The sequence below is a fragment of the Miscanthus floridulus genome, chromosome 7 (assembly GCF_019320115.1).
Source record: "Miscanthus floridulus cultivar M001 chromosome 7, ASM1932011v1, whole genome shotgun sequence".
Lineage (NCBI taxonomy): Eukaryota > Viridiplantae > Streptophyta > Magnoliopsida > Poales > Poaceae > Miscanthus > Miscanthus floridulus.
In genome coordinates this window covers 48,492,861-48,511,803 of record NC_089586.1, presented here as the reverse complement: position 1 = coordinate 48,511,803, position 18,943 = coordinate 48,492,861, and the positions used below count along the sequence as shown (strand labels likewise).

Here is an 18,943-nt window from a genome sequence, read left to right as displayed (position 1 = left end):
CAAGCCCATAATATATCCAACGGCATGCCCCTGTTATATGGATTTTGGATTGCAGCAGCTCCATCCTCTCCCCCTTCCTTACCCGCTGTACTTGCTTGTTGTTCTTCTTCTTCAGCAAAGGTCCACTTCTCCCAGTTGGGCATATCCTTGATGAGCAACGTTTCAAGCTTGGGGAAAGCTACTGCCTCTGTACCCAGTGCAGAGCAACAAATTCAAGCCCAATCTTGGTAACCGCAGTTGCTCCATTGATTCTTAGATATTTCAAATTTGGGAGCTGACCGATTGCTGGAAGATGCACACATGACTAGCATTCTAGGAGCTGCAGATATTTCAGTGAAGGCAAATGGGCAGCACTATCTAGCCAGTTGGAAAACCTCTGACCAAAGAAATTCACAAAACGAAGATCCTCTAGGTTGTGCGCAGGGATTAGCGAATCAAAGGTCTTCTCAATTTTGGTTACAGAATCTTTAGAATGTGGTTCATCTGTTGATTCAGTGCACACTAGAGATAATCTTTTGAGATACCTTTTGTCTATTAGTACTGAATCAGTACTGCAATGATGTGCTCTTTCCAGTTTAATCATATCAAGGCACCTCAACTGCATAAGAGGGCCCAACTCTTCCAGGTTCCATCCATTTTGCATTCTAGTTCTATTTGCATTACCACCACCAATAGGGAATCCTTCCAGACAATTGAGAAACTGTAATCCGCCTATTCCTTTTGGATCTTGATTTATCGGTGTGTTTTTAAGATCAAGATGCCGTAGGTTGCATAATCGAGTGACTGCTAGAGGAAGCTTGTGCAAATCAGCACACTGCTGCAAGTTCAGTACCTGAAGGTTTTCTAATGAACCGATGGACTCAGGGAGGCAAGTTATACTAGTACCCAGAAGATTGAACAAACGCAGATGAATCAAACTTCCAATATAGTTTGGAATTATTTTTATATTTGACCTGCTGATATCCAAAACATGAACATATAGAAATCTTTTGAACATTGAAGGTTCAATTTTCAGTGACTTGTCACAAAAACTTATTATATTTCTCACTTTGCGTTGTTGATTATCCACACTTGGGAAAACAACCATTTCCTTGTCTGTTGTAAATGACACACGTCATAGTTTAGATACAATGGTACCCTCCAGCAACTGTGGGTCTCCGAGGAAACAATCCTCCTTTGATAAATAATGGGCAAGCTGTCTTAATAGATCATGCATTTTGCACCACTTTTGGTTAGCATACAAAGGATCTGGTAAGAGGAGGTTCCTTGAGATCAACTCATAGTAATATTCTTCTGTTGTATCTTCCATTAGTTGGTTCTCTTGCTTTTCTATAAAGCCTTCAGCAACCCAAGACATAACAAGATGACCACGTTGCATTGAACAATCTTCAGGATACAAAGCACAGTAAAGGAAGCATTGCTTCAACTTTTGTGGCAGGTAGTCATAACTCAAGTACAAAGCACCTCTCAGTTCAATAGGGAGCTTACTCATAGACCATGCATCATTGCTTAGAATCTTCTGCCATTCCTTCTTTGTTGTCTCCTTTGTTGCTAGGACAGTAGCCATAGTCCTAGTTGTTAGAATAATCTACTGCTTCCTTGTGTGAACACACAGCAAGGGGAAGGCGGCGCCAAAAAGGCTCCCTGTTGCGATACTGTAGCCGCTGCAGAGGCCGGCGCAGAGTCAGCCCTGTATGTTATCTAGTTACTGTTACAGCATGTGCGATGTACTGAGACTAGATGGATAGAGTTGTATAAATAGACTACCACGGCAATTCAGTAGAGAGAGTTCAGATTTGCCATCTCCCATACAGGGCTTCCGCCAACGCTGGTGTCTTGTACTGTGTGTGTATGCTATGTTCTCCCTCTTCTTCAACCTCTAGCCATAGTGTATGGGGACGGATAACGCTTGTTCGTGGTCAGCTTAGCTAGTGGGTGCTCGGCAACACTAGTGGGTGCTCGGCAAAACTGGTGAGTGGTTCACTCACCTGAGCCGATGATCCTGTGGGCCAACAAGTAGTATCAAAGCCGATGATCCCCTGTGCTCAGACTGCTCCAGTCCCAAGCCGCCTTCTCGTCGAATACGACGTCGCACGAGACAAGTACCTTGTCTCCGCGTGGGTCGTAGAGCCGAGCACTCCTAGGGCAGTGCCGAGCACTTCGGGAGGGATGCTGCGCACTCCAGGAGGAGTGTTGAGCACTCCAGGAGGAGTGCCGAGCACTCCTGGAGGGATGCCGAGCATGTCAGGAGTGGTGCCGGGAGGTTCTGCAGTGGTGGCGACCACTCTTGGACGGGTGCCGAGCACTCCCGTGCCAGAGCCAAGAGGTCTTGCAGTGGTGCCAACCACTCCAAGACTGAGGCTGAGCACTCCTACAGTGGTGCCGAGCACTGCAGGAGTAGTGACGAGCTGTCCAGAAGTAGTGCCGAGCACTACAACCAGGGCGCCGAGCACTCCAGGTGCTATGCCGAGCACTCCGGCGGAACAGGGTGTAAGACGAAATAGGGTGAACGAGATGACCCTTTCCGGTCTCTCGGCTCCTTGTTATATATATGACAGGAAGAGTCCCTGCCGTGGCACTTACATGGAATGGTTTACAATAGATTGATACACCTGATCTAATCTAATCTATTCTATACTTAGCATACAAGTTATAGTAACAGCCAAGATTACATGCCGTGATACACGGCAACAACCTATATCATCTAACACCCCCACTCAATCTCAGCCACTTCTGAGGTTGAGATTGAACCGAAAACTCTGTAGCTTGGCTGCCGACAGTGGCTTTGTGAAACCATCTACTATCTGATCTGCTGTGCTTATGAATCTGATATCAAGCAATTTCTGAGCAACCCGTTCTTGGACGAAGTGAAAATCTATTTCAATATGCTTCGTCCTAGTATGAAAGATAGGATTTGCTGATAAATACTTAGCACCAAGGTTATCACACCACAACCTTGCCGCAGGAGGATGGGATACCTTCAATTCTTGCAAAACCTTATGAACCCACATCATCTCCGCCGTAGCATTTGCAAGTGCCTTATATTCTGCTTCTGTACTGGACCGTGAGACTGTAGCTTGTTTACGTGCACACCAGGAGACTAAATTACACCCCAAGAATACTGCAAAGCCACCAGTGGATCACCTGTCATCGACACACCCAGCCCAGTCTACGTCTAAGAAGGCACTCACCAGCATGGACTTTGACTTTCTTATCTTCAAACCCATGTTGCGTGTACCACACACATATCGCAAGATTCGCTTCACAGCAACCCAGTGAGCAGTAGTCGGTGCATGCAAGAACTAGCACACTTTGTTAACTGCAAAAGAAAGATCAGGCCTAGTAAGAGTGAGATATTGTAGAGCTCCCACCATACTCCTGTATCTGGTAGAATCTTCCTCCCCGAGCTTGTCACCACTAGTAATGCTTAGCTTCTCCGAAGTACACAAAGGAGTATTGATCGGTTTACAATTCCTCATACCAGCCTTGCTGAGTATCTCGGTTGCATATCTCTCCTGTGAGAGTATCAGACCGTCCTCCAACCGCTTAACTTCAATACCTAGGAAGTAATGCAAATCACCGAGATCTTTGAGTGCAAACTCTACCTGCAAATCTCTTAGTAGAACATCAGTAGCTGCTTGTGAAGAACTAGTAACTATAATGTCATCCACATAAACAAGAACAAATAAAGTATGTCCTCCTTTATTATAATAAAACAAGGATGTATCTGCTTTGGATGACTGAAACCCCAACTCTTTCAGCTTGCCACAGAGCTGTGCATACCATGCTCTTGGTGCCTATTTCATTCCATACAAAGCTTTATCCAATTTACACACATAACTGGGATGTGACTTATCAGTATAACCAGGTGGTTGCTGCATGTAAACTTCTTCCTCCAGCACACCATGAAGAAAGGCATTCTGCACATCGAGTTGTCGCAAGGACCAACCTCTTGAGACAGCAATGGACAAGATTTGTAGTATAGTAGCAGCTTTAACAACAGGACTAAAAGTATCTTCATAATCTATACCATATTGTTGCTTGTAACCTTTTGCCACTAATCGTGCCTTATACCTGTCAATTGTCCCATCTGCTTTCCTCTTAATTTTGTAAACCCACTTGCAACCTATGATATTTTTCCCTTTAGGGCGTGGAACCAAGTGCCAAGTCCTATTATGAAGTAGTGCTTGATGCTCACTATCCATAGCTAAAACCCAATTTCGATCACCCAGTGCTTCAGCAAGTGTTGCAGGTTCACCTGTAGATGATACAATATTGTTGCACCAACATACAGTACCATCAGTGTAAATCTTTGGCTTACTGATTCCTCGCTGAAGACGTGTAACAGGACGTTGAGCAGGCGCGGCCACAGGATCAGCTGATGTAGATGATCCGCTTGCTCCAGGATCAGTAGATCCGGTCGGCGTGCTAGTCTCCCGTGGCCGGATCAAGCTGTGGCAAAACAGCTTGTGAATTAACTTGAGCTCCGTCGTTTTGGGGCGCGGAAGATCCGCCGTCGAGCGCAGACGCATCACCAGGCGAGGACGTTGGCACCCCGATCGGACCCGGCAACAGATCGGATGCTGCCGATCCCGAAGACGATCCCGCCGCCGGATCAGCCTCAGATCCTGTGCAATTTTTGGCGTTATCCTAGCACATGAGATGTCGACGCCTTGTGTTGATTTCTTGATCATTTTTACTCCCGTTTTCACCTGCACAATCAGGATTTCGAGTAAAACTCATAGCAGAGTCGGTAGGCATAGGAGTAGACCGAACATTGTCAAGTAATGTTGCATCCCCAAAACTGGCATTTGGATTGAGCAATGTGTCTGGTAAGAGAGAAATCTCGGAGCGAAGTCTTGCTCTAGCATTTGGGTGAAGCTCGGAAAAGGGAAAAATGGATTCATCAAACATAACATCTCTAGAGATATAGACACGACCTTTTGAAGGATCTAAACACTTGAACCCCTTATGCATATTACTGTATCCGAGGAACACACAGCGTTTGGAACGAAATTGAAGTTTATGAGCGTTATATGGTCTTAGATTTGGCCAAACCGCATAGCCGAAAGTGCGTAGAAAGCTATAGTCAGGTGTATGACCATACAAGCGCTCATAGGGGGTTTCATTGTTGATAACTCTAGATGGGAGCCGATTGATGAGAAAAACAGCAGTAAGGAATGCCTCGTCCCAAAATTTCAGAGGCATACTCGAATGAGCAAGGAGAGTTAAACCCACTTTGACTATATGTCTATGTTTCCTTTCTGCAGCACCATTCTGTTGATGTGTGTGCGGACAGGAAACACGATGAACTAGTCCGATCCGCTTAAAGAAGGAATTTAGGGATTGGTACTCCCCCCCCAATCGGTTTGAATAGATCTAATTTTCTTATTGAACTGTCGCTCAACTAAGTGCTGAAACTCGGTGAAACACTTGAAAACATCTGATTTCTGTCGCAACAGATAGATCCAAATGAATTTAGTGTGATCATCGATAAAACTGACATAGTATGTATGCCGTCCTACAGAAGTAGGCGCCGGCCCCCACACATCAGAAAAAATAAGATCCATAGGATTTGACAAAATAGTACTAGAATGATTATAAGGCAATTGATGACATTTGCCTTGCTGACAAGCATTGCAAACTTGATGACTTGAATCTTTGGAAACAGGAAGTTTATGACGACTAATTATTTTCTGAACAACTTGAGTAGACGCATGACCTAACCTAGAATGCCATAAAGAACTGGATAGTTTCACGACACCAAGAGCATGTTTCACACCACCAGGCTCTTGTTTATTCAACAGCTTCAAGGGATAAAGGCCACGCTCACATCTGCCGCTGTGAACCGTTTTCTTCGTCTGCTGTTCCTTGATGGAAAAATAATTTGGATGAAATTCAATGAAAACATTGTTATCACGAGTCAAGCGGTTAACAGAGATCAAACTTTTGTTAGCTTTAGGCACATGAAGGATGTTTTGTAGATTGATTTTGCCATTAGAGGATTGCAACACACTATGACCAATGTGGTCTATCTCCATACCTGATCCATTCGCTGCATGGACTTGATCACCACCATGGTAACGATCACGAACGGTCAGCTTCTCCAGGTCACCGGTGATGTGGTCGGTTGCCCCCGAGTCGACGTACCAGTTGGTGTCGACGCCGTAGGAGCTAGTTGCCGCGGATGCACTCCTTTGCGGTGGCCCGGTGAAGTCACGATTGAAGCGCTTGAAGCAACGCACTACCATGTGCCCCTCTTTGCCACAAAGTTGGCAGTACACACCTGGTTCAAAAAACGTGTTAGGGTTCTGGCCACGGCCTCCATTGCCACGACCAGCACCACCACGACCGCCGCGTCCTCCATTGTTGCCGTTGCGCCCTCCGTGGCCATGGGGAGAGCCTCCACCACCACGACCTCCTCTAGACGCAACATTTGCCGAGGATTGATGTCCTCCGCCGTTGTTGTTGTTGCGCAACTCCATGCGCTGCTCATGACTAATGAGCTGCGTGTACAGATCAGACACGCTGATGGGCTCGACGTGCGCCGCCACCGCCGAAACAACTGGGTCATAGTCGATGTCGAGACCAGTCAAAATATAGGAGATCAACTCCTCATCTTCAAGTCTCTTGCCTGCTGATGCCATGTCATCAGCAAGCCCCTTCATCTTGGTGAGGTAGTCGCTGATGGAGGAGGAACCTTTCGACGCGGTGGCAAGTGCCATTCGCGTCGCGATGATCCGCGCCCGTGATTGGGACGCGAACATGCTTTCTATCTTGGCCCATGCCGCCGACGCAGTCACCTCAGCCGAGACTTGACCGAGGATCTCTTTGGAGAGCGAATTCAACAGGTAGCTCAGAACCTATTGATCCTTGGCCACCCAGTTCTCGTACTCCGGGTTGGAGACTGGTGGCTCTTTCTCATTCTTGGGCTCTAGGAACTCGACGGGTGGGACGGCTCTTGTCACGATGAACTTCCCGGCTTGGGCTCCCTTGATCGCCGTGAGGACTTGGGATTTCTAGGATTGGTAATTGTTCTGGGTCAGCTTCTCGGTCACATGGATGAACATGAGACCGAGAAACACCGCCGCAGACTGTGCAGATGAAGATGAAAACGCCATGGATGAAGTTTATGGCGTGTATGGCTCTGGTACCATGTAAGACGAAATAGGGTGAACGAGATGACCCTTTCTGGTCTCTCGGCTCCTTGTTATATATATGACAAGAAGAGTCCCTGCCGTGGCACTTACATGGAATGGTTTACAACAAATTGATACACCTGATCTAATCTAATCTATTCTATACTTAGCATACAAGTTATAGTAACAGCCAAGATTACATGCCGTGATACACGGCAACAACCTATATCATCTAACACAGGGAACTCCGTCAACACTGATTGAGTTTGCCTCACCCCCAAGTGACATCACTGAGTTCGTGGATGCCTTTCACGAATGTGAGGAGGTGCGGTTCCGCAGGCTGGACAACATCGTCGGCGACATAGGGTCCTCAGGACTAGTTGGTCGGTTGCTCAATGACCAAGAGCTGCTGCTCATCAGTGCAGAGGAACCACCTACATTCGTGCTAGCCGAGCATGACTAAAACTGGCGATGGGCGATGCTGGAGGAGATGAAGGCGATCGAGGAAAACGAGACATGGCAGCTCGTCGATCCACCTCTAGGATGTCGTCCGATCAGCCTAAAGTGGGTATACAAGCTCAAGCGGGACGAGCTCGGCGCCATTGTCAAGTACAAGGCGTGCCTCGTTGCCAGAGGCTTTATTCAGCGCGAGGGCATAGACTTTGAGGAGGTCTTTGCGCCAGTAGCGCGCTTGGAGTCAGTCCGTTTGCTACTAGCTTTGGCAGCAGCAAAGGACTGGCATGTCCATCACTTGGACGTTAAATCGGCCTTCCTCAACGGTGAGCTGGTGGAGACGGTTTTCGTCAGGCAACCTCCAGCTTTCGCCGTCAAGGGAGACGAGCACAGGGTGCTCCGACTGCGCAAGGCGCTCTACGGGCTGCTACAGGCCCCACGAGCATGGAACGCCAACCTTGACGCCACACTGGGCGAGCTTGGGTTTCAGCAGTGCGCAACCGAGCACGCACTCTACACGCGATGACGGAGGAAGGAGGTGCTCGTCGTCGACGTGTATGTGGATGACTTAATCGTCACCGGCGTGCGCAAGGAGGACATCAACGGCTTCAAGCGTGAGATGACGACTCATTTTTGAATGAGCGATCTCGGTGCACTCTCCTACTACCTTGGCATCGAGGTGAGACAAGGGAAGGAGTAACTCACGCTCGGTCAGAGCACATATGCCTCCAAGCTGTTGGAGCGGGGCGGCATGGCTGAGTGCAAGCCATGCGTGACTCCGATGGAGGAGCGGATAAAACTGACGAAGGTCAGCACCGCGGCGAATGTGGATGCAACACTCTACCGGAGCATTGTCGGCGGTCTGCGCTACCTAGTCCACACGAGGCCAGACATTGCGTTCGCCGTGGGTTACGTCAGCCGCTTCATGGAGGATCCCAGAGAGGATTACTGGGCTGCGGTGAAGCGGCTACTACGCTATGTCAAGGGGACGGTAGATCAGGGGATCATCTTCCCAAAAGCTGGTAGAAGTAGCTTGCAGCTCACTGTGTTCAGCGATGTAGACATAGCACGGGACATCGACGGACGATGGAGCACCTCTGGCGTGCTCGTCTTCCTCGGGTCGGCCCTAATTTCATGGCTGTCGCTGAAATAGAAGGTGGTGGCGCTATCTACGTGCGAGACAGAGTACATAGCGGTGGCCACAGCGGCGTGCCAAGTTGTGTGGCTGCGCCTGCTGCTGGGCGAGCTGACCAGCGTGGAAGCTCACCCACCAGCACTTATGGTGGACAACCAGCCCGCCATCGCCCTCGCGAAGAATCTGGTTCTGCATGACCGGAGCAAACACATCGACGTGAAGTTCCACTTCCTCAGGGACTGTGTCGATGGAGGGCAGATCGTCATCGAGTTCGTCGAAACTGGTCGGCAACTCGTGAACGTTCTCACCAAGCCGCTCAGACGTCTTCGACTCACGGAGCTGAAGGAGATGATCGGCATGGAGGGGGTACAAGGGACATCAGTAGGATTAGGGGAAGAATTGTTAGAATAATCTACTATTTCCTTGTGTGAACACACAACAAGGGGAAGGCGGCACCGAAAAGGCTCCCTGCTGTGATACTGTAGCGCGCTACAGGTGCAGGCGCCGAACGGCTCATCTGCAACACTGTAGCCACATGCAGAGGCCGGTGTAGAGTCAGCCATGTATGTTATCTAGTTACTGTTACAGCATGTGCGCTGTACTGAGACTAGATGGATATAGTTATATAAATAGACTACCACGGAAACTCAGTAAAGAGAGTTCAGATTTGCCATCTCCCATATAGGGCTTCGGCCAACGCTGGTGTCTTGTACTGTGTGTGTATGCTCTGTTCTCCCTCTTCTTCAACCTCTAGCCATAATGTGTGGGGACGGACAACGCTTGTTCGTGGTCGACTTAACTGGTGGGTGCTCGGCAACACTAGTGAGTGCTCGGCAAGACTGGTGAGTGGTTCACTCATCTGAGCCGGTGATCCTGTGGGCCAACACTAATTGCAAGAGGAAGGCCACCACATTTTCGAACAATCTCAATTCCTATGTCGTGCAAGTTGCACACATTTTTCTCGTCGGAGATATTCATACTCTTCCAGAGTAGTTCCCATCCTACTTCGTCTGATAACAGTTCAACACGATGCATATGTCTCACCCCAATTGCCTTTGCAATTGTATCATGCCGAGTTGTTACTAAAATTGTTACTTGAGCAGCAAGATGTAGAGGAGTTCTTAGCATATTGGTCCATACATCAGACTCCCACAAGTCATCCAACGCAAGCAAAAAGCTCTTTCCTTAGCTTCTGCAAGTTTGCCTTTGAGCTCTCCTACACTTTCACCTTGCTCTTGGTGCACTCCGATATTTCGAAGTATTTCTTTCAACAAAGCAACTTGAGAGTACTGTTGGGAAACACAGATCCATGCATGTTTCTTAAAGTAACCTTTAACCCTTCGTCATTGTATATTTTCTGAGCTAGTGTTGTCTTTCCAACTCCTCCTGTTCCAACAATACCTATCTTGTAAGCCTTCTCTTCCCTATGCTCCACCACCAACCCTACTAATGTCCTGGTAGCATGAACAATCTCTTTTCCCACAATATTTGGTTCGATAAGGTGGGACGTTTTTCTATGATCTAAAATATTAGCAACAGGTTCTGTTTGAAACTTGAATTTTGTACCTAACTCTGTGATCTTCTCTATTCTTTTGTTGAGGGTTCTAAGTTTTATAGCAATCTCACGACGTGTCCAAGTATTAGAAAAGCAAGAGATAAGTGGAAAACCATTGCATGCGGATAATTTTCTTGATGGCAAAGAAAGGTTTTCTCCTAGTAGCTTGCTGCCTTTAAATCTGGCCAAGTCAATGATATTATCAGCATCATACATTGCATCTTTCAGTTCACCAAGCCAATTGCTAACCGATAAGTCTTCAATATATCCTTCTCCGATCAGCATCTATGAGAAAACACTGTATTTGTGTCATTGTTTGCTGCAGATCACTAATCTCTTGTTTAACTCCTAGTATTTGGATTGCTTCACTTGTAATAATCTCTTGATGCTTTTGGATGCATGATCCCGCAAAAGGAAATAATATGGTCGCCATGAAGTGATTACTAGAAGTAGAAACCACCTGCGGAAAAGAGTTTGACAATAAGAACCTGTATTAATCATCTCGCAGAAGAAGTTTGTTCATATCATTACTTTTAGGGTTAGTTTGGATCCCTGACTTTTCCCAGGGTGAGCAACCAATAGGGATGTTATTTGAATAAGATATTTAGTTATTTATGGGAGGTTTTCTCTCCCTGGGTTTGGCTTCCCTTGCTCGCAAATTAGGCCTTAAGATCTCCAGGTGAGGGGAGAAGTTTAAAAATCAAGTGCCTGAAAAGATAGAATAAATAACTCACGAATATCACCCGATCATTAGAGAAAAGAAAACCAAGTGACCACACAACAACTCCGACAAATAGTGGGGACACCTAGAATTGCTTAGCATATTGTTAACAACCAAAAATGTGCCAACAGGAAGTTTGGGCTATACCAATAAGTTCCTGGCGTCAAAGTTATATTAGAAAATATTTAGTGCAATAAAATTCAAAGCATAAGCAAAGGATGGACAAAATTGGGCTTGCCCTGCCCAAACTGGCCTGGCTGGTTTCCCTATGTTAAGCCTGGACATGCCACGAGAAAACAGGCTGGTTTTCCTGCCTATTCCAAACCGATTTATTTCCAAATTTGTTTTGGATCTATTTTCGACATGGGACACTTGGAGATTGCGTTTTGGACTTGTTTTCTACTGGGATATAAGACCACCACCCTCTATATAAACGAGAGAATCACGACTGATTGATGAATACAACTTCTAATTATAAAAAAACACAACTACCCTTTTGCCCTACTTTCTCTCTACCTTGATGTTCGTCATGTCTCTCAAGTCTCAACGAGATTTGGTGGCGTTCTAGGTAGCCTTGCCGACCCTAAGACAATCTCCATGTGCCCCTGCCCAACGAGTCTTTCCAAGAGGCGTTTGGGAGTCTACCGGGCGAAGAATGGGATTCAAATCGGGCTAACCGGCTTGTTGTCAGTCGGTTTCTTCGATTCACTGCGTTATTGCTTTGATCAAAGTCGTGTACAACCTTGGGCATGCTAGCCATTGCTATTGTATGACCCAAATCGGTGTCAACACAAATTAATTGTTAGACTTGTTGGTCAACACTTATGGGTAGAAAAGCTTAGCAATTATTTTTTTAGATAAAGGAAAATATTCGGTTTCATGTCTTGCGACCAAGAGAATCTCTTGCGACCAAGAGAATCAGATAAGTTATTACACTAAAATTATGTAATGAATTGTGACTGAAGCAAGTACTTTTTTAATAATGGAAAGAGTATCACTTCATGCCTATCAGAGAGGAATTAGACCAACTTATTACAACTAAACACGACAAGTCGAACAAACTAGTTTTAAACATGTTCAGATTAAGACCTAATTTCAATATGAAAGGGCATCCATAACACAAACCATAAGCTCTTGTCAAAGCTCACACCGTTGGAATTAGGCCCAAAATTGAAGCCAATGAATTTCATGAATAGAACCTACAAAAGAGATTTGGATCCACATTCGTCGAAAGCAAATTCATTCCGAGTTATCCAAATTGACCATAAAACGGCTGCTACACCTAATCAATTAAAAGGAAAAAAAGTTTTGTTTCTCCAAGAATAACAAACATGAAATAGGTTTAAGGCATTTCGATGTGGGTTAATTCCTAGCACCACTCGTATTGCACTCCACAAAAACTTAGCACACTCAAAGAAAAGATGTCGAATGGTTTCAGGGTTGCTACGAAAACAGCAAGACGAATCTGCATTCGAAATTCTTTTTGCTAAATTATCTTTAGTGAGAATAATCAAGCTTTTAGAAAACTAGACAAAGATTTTAAGTCACCAAAGTATTTGTGTAATACTCCTTCCATTCCAAATTATAATTCATTGCAACTTTCTCGGAGAGTCAAACCATCTCAAGTTTGACCAAAATTATAGAGAGAATTATAAAGATTTATGACATCAACTAGTTATACTATGAAAATATAATTAATGAAGAATCTAATGATTCTTAGATGGTATTATAAATATTATTATTATATAAATTTGGTCAAACTTAAGATGCTTTAACTCTCTAAAAAAGTTGGAATGACTTATAATTTGGGACGGAGGAAGTAGTTTTTAACCATTCTGACTAGGTAGTTATACACCCATCGAATTCACTGGGAATAAACCATTTATATTTTGGATCATGACTCATGAGTGAAGCAAGTAATTAGCAAGAATAATGAACAGTAACCATGAACTATCAAAGCTGTTAGAAATTGAAACAACTGCTGAATATGGAACAATTGGAAAGGCTAAATGGTCAAATAGGTCGGGCCCAACATGCGGCACGGGGCACGCCCCAATTAAACAGGTCGTGCCGACATTACGCGATGACTAGTGTCATGCTTGGGCTGGGCCACAGCCTTGGCCCCTAGTGCTAGCACAAGCATGACCTATGTAGTCAACAAGCTGTTAAAGCGTGCACAAGAAAAAACCCTACATATATGAAACAAAACCAGCTCTCGACTCCCCACCCCAATCCTCCCGCTGCCGCAACACCCCACTCCCTGCCTTCTCCCCACTCACCCCTCCAATCCCGGCCTCCTCTCCCGTCTCTTGAAGCTCCTAACTCAATCCTCCCAACCCGGCCGCTCTCCGACTCAATCCATGTGCCCGGTCTTTGTCCGGTCTCCACTCCATGCCCACCGTCTGCTACTACTGCCAAGGCTTTCCTACCAAACTAGCCTAGAAGTCGTCATATGTCATGGAAATACGTATGCAATTAACTATGCATTATCTAAACTTCTAAAGCACAGTTACAACTTACAAGTCTTACCTTTAATATAAAGACCTATCCTTCGGTACTGAAAGGTGGTTGATAATAAGCAGTAATCATCCTGTGGAGGCAATTCCAGCCGTTTAACCCGTCACTTCTTTAAGATCTCGACGCACTGGATCCATGGAGAGATGAAAAGCAACGGCTTGGAGAAACCAATGCTATGTATCGAATAGATGATAGAGGAGTATCAATTCATGACTTGGATAAGGGAAAACCAATAGATCACACTGGCGCCTACATAAAAGAAAACAAACAGAAGTACACAACACACTGCCTGTTAAATTGTAGCCTAGTTGAATTAATAACTATAGCTAGCATATGTGCTTAACAAGAGGAGAAGAATCATCACGATATCAGAGATACCTGATTAGTATGTTCTGCTATCTCTGCAAGTTTAATGAGATGGCAAAGGAGGATATAAGAAGTCTTCTTTCATCAGCTGGAGGTCATGGCCCTTTGCATATCTTGAGCAGCCCCAAGCAGAGCTAAAGGATGAAATATAATAGTAGCTGGAAACTGGAGAGGTAGCAGTCAGCTTGCTTCCTCTTCGTTACATCTAGCGGATAATGTGTGATGGGTACATGGATAGAAGACGCGTGTAGACTACAAAAGCAGTCTTCAAACGCTAATATATTAATTAATCGGGCCGGTTGTTGAGTACTGTAATTTAAGTTAACGAGCAGCCTATTGGCATTAATTAATTGATAGTAATCCTAATAAAAGCAGCCTACCATGCATAACCCAGAGTTCAAGGCCTGGAAAATAAGTTAATAGCCCGTCTCAGTAGAGAGTTTTGTGGCATTGTTTTCAAGATTGACATTGCATATATCACGAAATAAAATATGGATGAAACACTCACTCTTAATGGTAAGTTTTATTCTATGGTTTCATAGGCATTTAATTTTATGACTCATAGATAACTTGTAATCGTATCAAGAGAGTTTCATCCACATGAAAGTCACATCTTCTCGCTTCTTAAAAATATTGTCGCATCATCAAAAACGCTTATATGGCAGCTTATTAAATGCAAATAAAATTCTAATAAAACTCTCACTAAGACTGACCTAAGCAAATGTATTGTATATTTTAAAAAGATGTCGCTTCTAATCATCTATGCAAGTTGCATTATTTGTAAATTATAAGGGCCGGCCCATATAGATGATGGTGAGTTAAAAATGTCTATGAGAGCGACAAGCCACCAGCTCTTTGTCATGGCGTCATAAACAAATACTCCTACCGTAGGCCAGCGGGAGCAAAAGGAAGTTTGCTTTGGAAGGATGCCTACCGTAGCTTTATACACATGTATAAAGCTATGGTCCACCTTATATAGCAATACAAAAGGAAGAGACAAAGATCGCTTGAACATATATGCAGGGAACAAAGTTTATTTGCCGCCAAAGATCGACTTGTTGTGATGGAACTAACCACTACAGCAGCCGAGTGCCCCATGCACTCGGCAAAGACACCCATGCACTCGGCAAATCTTTTGTCGAGTACAACACTCGACAAAGAGGCTCCGTCGAACCTTTTCACGGTAAAGCCTGCTTTGCCGAGTGTCAAATCTCAGGCACTCGGCAAAGGCTTTGCCAAGTGTCAAGCTAGCACTCGACAAAGGATTGATGGCCGTTGGCCGAAGGCTCACGCTGTCTTAATTTTTTTTTAATTTCTTTGTCGAGTGCAACACTCGGCAAAGAATTTTCTTTTTTTTTTCAAAATTCTTTGCCGAGTGCCATAGCGCCGAGGCACTCGACAAAGACTGTTTTTATTTTTTTTAAAATTTTCTTTGCCGAGTGCCACTGTCAAGGCACTCGGCAAAGCATTTTTTATTTTTTTTAAATTTTCTTTGCCGAGTGCAATGGCCATTCCACTCGGCAAATCTGGGAAATTGTTGCTGCTATTTTTCCAACTTTGCCGAGTGCAATGGTCATTGCACTTGGCAAAGCCACAGCAAATTTTTTTTTTGCTTTTCCATGTAAACAACAGTGCATATATATATATTAGAAACCACAATTCAACACAATATATCAGAAACCACATATATATATCACAAACGATCAATTATGTCCGAAATCCACAATATATTACAAACCACAAGTTCAAAGTTCACAAGTTCAATACATAAAGGCATGCCTACATAAAACTGACTCCGGAAGTGGCTCACGGCGAATGTGAGGGTTGCGACGCCCCAACTTGTGATGCCGGCGACCCTCCGAGATGGTTCGACGCCGCCCCCGATTGATGCTGCACAAAAGAGAAGAGATTGCACGTGAGTGACAAGATAAAAATGTAAGCAGTTTAAAGAAAAGTTGAAAATTTCGGCAGCACCTCCCCTGCACGGGGAGGTTTCCAAAACCTGCAAGAAAAATGTCGGCACGAAGACCGACAACCACATTTCCGGCACGAAGGCCGACACATCAACAAACCCGGCACGAAGGCCCACACATCAACAAATCCGGCACGAAGGCCATCACTAGATTTGACACTAAGCATGAGCATAGAAAGTAAAGCATCCGTACTCATACTCACCGGAGTAGAATCTGGACGATGTGGTGGTGGTGGTGCAAGCAGGTTGGCTGGGATCTCCCAACCTTGTTGCAGCCCAAGTTGTTGCACGAACTGGAGCAAACCTGCTTGCTGGGCCTCCAAAGCTTATAGCCTCTAACGCTCGGCCTCCCGTTCAGCCAGCTGGGCCTCCTGCTGGGACCGAAGTTGCTGCAGCTCGGCCTGCAACATTTGACACCAATGTTTCAATAATGCATAGCTAAGGAATGTAAATGACAAAGAACGACGAATGAAACTGGAATACTTACCTGGAGTGCCGCCACCGATGACGGTCGTTGCCTTATGGGCACGCTAGAGCTCGTGCTCGCTGCTCGGAGGTGCTAGATAGGAGGAGTAGAGCCCGTGTCGAGGATGCCATCACCAATCCAGAAACGCCCATGCTTCTTGCCTTCCCCCACCCTCATCACGAGCTCAGGATCAAGGCGCTCCTCGGTCCTCGGATCATAGGCGGGCCCGTGGACTGACCTTGCCACCTTCGTGTAAGAAGTGAGGCGGGTGTGGACGCTGGAGTTGGTGTACGCCTCTGGGCCCGCAATCGGGTTGTACTCGATGTTGGACTTTACCGGGCCCATGTGGGCCAGAGCATACGCCATGAGTTGGCCAATTGGCTGGCCACCGTGCGCCGCCGACTGCGAGAAAGACAACAACATGTGGTAAGAAATAATGCAAAACTGAGCGCGGCTAGATAAGACAAATGGTGGAGACTTACATATGTCTTTTCATACTTGCTGAGGCTGGCGCTGCCCTGATGGTGAGGTACACCTGGCATCATCATAGGTGCTCGCTTTTCTCTTGGTGCGCCCTCTGCCAGTTCGCGTCCAACCATTTGTCCACTATAGCAGCCCAGCAATCGGGGTGGGTGGCGCACCAGTTTGGAATCACCTACAAGCCATCATAAGATCAAATTAGGCATAGTTAATCTCAGAAGAAATCAATAGGAGATGTTTTCTATTTACCTGTAGGTACTGCTCCCTGGTAAGAACCTCTGTCTCCCTTCTTGCCTGTGTCTTGTTGATTCTTCTATTACGGAAGGTGGCGTTGTAGTCTCTGTGCGCCTGGAGGCGGGCCTCGTAATACAAGTCCGAGACACGCATTTTACAGGAAGCGTAAGCCACCTGATACGCCCTATCCTCCTGTCTCGGCTGGCATCTGAAGAAGTCCTGCATAAAGACACGAGGTATCCATTATTTTGTTTAAAGAATGTGCATTGAATGCAATGAATTGAGGGCCGTAGTGCGAGAAAGGCTTACCCACAACTCCTGAATCACCCGATCCGCCAAGTTTCTATGCTCAGTGTCGGTGGCGACGAGGGTGTACTGGTCAAACGAGGGTACCACTAGGTCCCCATCCTCTAACGTCCACACCAGGCCAGGGAAGTGTTCCCTGCACAGAAGTCCCAGGATCCCATTGACATTGCGAGCCTCGATCCCCTCCTCCACAAGCATCCAATTCCTGCACAAGTGGTTAACAATAGTTATTATTAGCTCTTATTATCATTTTTCAACATATCAAATGAAGAACATATGAAGTTACTTACTTATCCCCCTCGGGTGCAATCAGTGGGCGGCGGTGAGGAGGAATCGGTCGCTTTGGGAGCTAGCTGGGACCTCGCAAGTAGGGTTTGGAGGCTGCAGAGGAAGTCAAACCCCCTGCCCCCTCCTCGGACGTGTGCGGAACCACCTCCTCGTCGTACATCTGTGGAGCCGCCTCCTCGCCCACCGTGGCCAGAGGGCCGTCGTCGTCCCTAGAAGAGCGCGAGGAGCCGAGCTCGTGGCCAGTCGATGGCTCCCGTCTAGGCCTGCCCCTCGGCCTCCTCTGCCTCTATGATGTCTTCGCCTCCGCCTCCGTCTCCTCAGCCTGTGGTGTGTCCCTCGATCTCATGTAAGTCGAGTGATAGCTCCTCCTAGTGGGCCCCATCACATGTAATTAAAAAGAATAAACCAGTATTAGTCAAGATAAACGAGAAGTACTTAGCAAGGTATGCAAAAAAAGTAATTACAAAATAACATAGTATTACATGTATTTCTAATATTCTTCATGATCGGGATTATCTGAACGATAGGTATCGTCATCACTATCAAGAGCCTCCAAATCGTCAACAGCCTCATTCTCATCGCTGTCGTTGCCTAGTTGTAGTCCGTCAAGCATTTTCAAGTCTCTCGGATCATGCACCTCATCTGCAGCTTCCTCGTCAACAACCCATTCCTCGTCTACTTCCATTTCAATCTCTCTTGTTGTCTATCTCAAGCATCCCTGGTAGCCCCTCGTCTTGTTGATAGAACTCCCCGTCATCATGCGTGGGTGGGTTCAAGTTGTAATCATCATCGTTTGGGCGAGGTAATTTACCATGTGGTGATACCTTGTGCACAATATACCAACCCTGAAGACGTGGGTCGGTTTTGCAAGCATATGGACAATAATAAACTTGCCTAGCTTGTTGAGCCACAATATAGACATCATCTCCTAGATAGAAGGAATCCTGTCTCGTTTCGACTATCCCAAGTTTAGGGGACTTTTTCGATACTGCAGGATTAAACCACTGGCATTTGAATATGACTGGCCTAGGTGCTTTTTCACCATGGTATTGGAGCTCATATATTTCTTCAACTATGCCATAATAGTCCTCCTGCTCAGCGCCGGGCGTAACTACTCCGGGCGTATATACTCTGGTATTCGTGGTCTTTGCATTGGGCCGACTCTTCTCGTAGCTTGTTGTGTGAAAGCGATATCCATTCATGTCATAAGCATTAAATGACGAGACCTTATAGTCAAAGCCTTTGCCCACTTGTCATAATTCGGCACTTATAGACAAATCACTTTGGCACTGCAAGGTAAAGCAGGAGAGA

At 45.9% G+C, this 18,943-nt stretch overlaps 1 non-coding gene and 2 pseudogenes across 1 annotated transcript; all 3 read right to left on the bottom strand.

Moving 5' to 3' along the window:
• The window catches only part of LOC136465479 (putative disease resistance protein RGA4), a 66,671-nt pseudogene extending 52,598 nt beyond the window's left edge, over window positions 1-14,073 (bottom strand).
• On the bottom strand, window positions 6,491-6,629 carry LOC136468270 (small nucleolar RNA Z247). The gene has a single exon (XR_010761787.1). It is a non-coding gene; the product is annotated as a small nucleolar RNA Z247 (small nucleolar RNA).
• Window positions 14,074-17,018: 2,945 nt separating the features above from the next.
• Window positions 17,019-17,569, bottom strand: LOC136466434 (uncharacterized; annotated as a pseudogene).
• Window positions 17,570-18,943: the final 1,374 nt, after the last annotated feature.